The following is a 3,155-nucleotide window of genomic DNA, read 5'->3' as shown; positions in this document are numbered from 1 at the left end:
CAACTCATCATTAATGTTAATTACATACTGTTCATTTAAATAAACATCACATTCAGATCTTGGTTAAATGTTAGATAGCAAATAACATGTTATTGTAACTATCAAAGGGATTACATGTCATCATATTCTCGCATGTAATGAAACAACATACAGTACGTGTCGTCTTAAAAGTTTTGCAGCCCATCCTCATCCTAACCACAGGCTCTACTCTTCACCACAACCCACAATAGTAAGAAAACACACATAACAGAAATCCCATCATAACACAACATTAAACACTAGCTTATGTCTCCCAGTGTTAATCTTGTGCAAAACCCCCCCACAAAATAACATTTAATTTAAACATTTATTTATACATTCTGATGCAAAGGAATTAGAAATCTAATGCAACTCAACTCAGTCATATTAAGTTCAGCTGAATACAATGAAATTTAGTTCACACAACTTTTTTCTATTAAGTACAATGAACTTTCATTATTATTTGAGTGAAACAAACTCATTTCATTTAATTAATTTCACTATTCACTGTTTACAGTGTATGGAAGTTTCTTACAACTCCTAAAATGTTATTTCAACTACAGACTTATATGATATGAATGACAAACAGCTAACAAACAACTGTTGCTGTTTATTCAGCACAGTGCTATTTTTGATAGCCTTTCCTTGGATGAAGCATAAAAGCCATTTTTTCACCATATTTAAAACTGTCCCCATGTAATCTCATGATGTGTCGGTATATTGAGAGCACTTTCAGACCGCCTTTTTCTCTGAGAGAAGAGAGAGTGCGACGAGAAGAGAGGCTTACCTCTGAATCCCGAATGGTTGGGGAAGAAACTTTTTAGTGACATATTTAGAGCAATGAATGTGAATGTGATTCAGCAGAGACTGAATCATTTCCTTAGAATTCATGGGGTTGCAGAAAACAATGCATTTGTAGTACGGAAAAGGGAATTGGGGCCTTGTTATGAAGGAGGGAAGGAAAATATAGCCTCCAAAACACCCACGTGATGCAAGACAAATGTCTCTCATTTTTATTAACATGACCTATATATTACTTAAAGGAATAGCTTACACAAGAATGGAGATTCTGTCATCATTTACTCACCCTGAGGATGATTTAAACATGTATGATGGTCTTTTTCACATGGAAGACAAAAAGAGTAATTTAGCAGAGTCAAATTTAGCACTAGAAAGTTAGAACCATTAGTGGATGCAGACATTAAATATGTATGATTTACGAATAACCAAATGTTTTATTTTATTAACAAAGCTGTCATATACTATCATAAGATTAAACTTTAAATAACATTTGAAGTTACTGATAATTCAAATGTGCATGCAAAAAGATGAAAACACTTTGGAAATACTTAAAAATAAAACAATTCAGCATTCATAACTTCAACTTCAAGGCATGTTCTGTAATTCAGTGAACTAAACTAGAGACTCACTTCAAATGGATCAATGAATCAGCGAGTTGTTCTCTCAAGAATAGCTACACTTGGATCAGTACATTTTGTGAATGAATCATGTGATTTGTGAACTGAATCAACAGGCTCATTGAAAAGATACATTTTAAAAGAATGATTTGATTTGATCATGGAGTGCACATCTTTACATCTCGGAGCGGGTTTTGATTTCTTCAGTTCGAAATAACAAGGAACAATATGTTGTTTTTTAAACATATGTATGCTGTGGAATGTAGAGAAGTGAAAATAATCTAATAAAGCACAGATATTTGAAAAATATACAGTATAAAAGAAAAATAATAATAATAAAAAAAAGTTTTTGTTTGACACTTAAAGGGTTAGTTCACCCAAAAATGAAAATTCTGTCATTTATTACTCACCCTCATGTCATTCCACACCCGTAAGACCTTCGTTCATCTTCGGAACACAAATTAAGATATTTTTGATAAAGTCCGATGGCTCAGTGAGGCCTCCATTGCCAGCAAGATAATCAACACTTTCAGATGCCCAGAAAGCTACTAAAGACATATTTAAAACAGTTCATGTGAGTACAGTGGTTCAACCTTAATGTTATGAAGCGACAAGAATACTTTTTGTGCACCAAATAAAAAAAATTCAAATAAATAACTTTATTTAACAATATCTAGTGAAGGGTAATTTCAAAACACTGCTTCATGAAGATTCGAAGCTTTACGAATCTTTTGTTTTGAATCAGTGGTTCGGAGTGTGTATCAAACTGCCAAAGTCACGTGATTTCAGTAAACGAGGCTTCTTTACGTCATAAGTGTTTCAAAATTTCAATGGTTCATGTGACTTTGGTAGTGCTCCGAACCACTGATTTGAAACAAAAGATTTGTAAATCTTCAAGTTTGGAACGACATGAGGGTGAGTAATTAATTACAGAATTTTCATTTTTGGGTGAGCTAACCCTTCAAGAATAAAAGTAATAGGTTTGGAACAACATTACGGCAATTTTTTTTTTCTTCTTCATTTTTTTGGGGAATTACACCTAGCTTGTCATTAACCCCAGTAAGATAGAGGCACTTTGAACATTGCTCAAGTATTAATTTTGAAAGTGATTCATGATTGGCATTGCAGGGTAACCTGTGTAAAACGATTCCTCTAATTAGAGAGGTGTGGAATGTGTGTTTCAGTATTCTGGTGTAGGTCAGCAATCAGCAAAGACCTCTTAAGACTGCACACAGCCTTGTGCTTCTTCTGCAGAAAGCATTTCATCTTAGAATAGACATGCTGTTGTGCTTGATTTTGCATTCTTTTTTGAAGATGTGCCTGACTCAGCTGGTGTTTACATGTTTGATGTGGTTTTGGTGTTATTTGGAATTGAACAGAAGGGATTTTTTTTATTTTTTGAGTCTGTGCAACTGCATGTAGTGGGGAAAAAAATTAAATCCTTTGAAGTCTAAGGCGACTGCATCTGAGTTTTATGAAGGATAAGTAATTTGGCAGGTGAGGCAAGGTCACTGTCAAGCATCAAATTTTCTGAAAAAAAAAAAAAAAAAATCTTATAACAGTGTTTGTTTTCCAGTAAACACGGGCGGACTGGTCATCTGGCATACCGGGCACGACCGCAAAATAAATAAATAAATAAATAAATTCTCTCGGCCCATGAAAGTGGTAGGCCTAGATGGGCGGCCCAATACTTTTTCAATTGACACGCTGCTGGCCCAA

This window comes from Megalobrama amblycephala, linkage group LG17 (assembly GCF_018812025.1).
Source record: "Megalobrama amblycephala isolate DHTTF-2021 linkage group LG17, ASM1881202v1, whole genome shotgun sequence".
NCBI lineage: Eukaryota > Metazoa > Chordata > Actinopteri > Cypriniformes > Xenocyprididae > Megalobrama > Megalobrama amblycephala.
Note: the sequence above shows the minus strand (reverse complement) of the source record.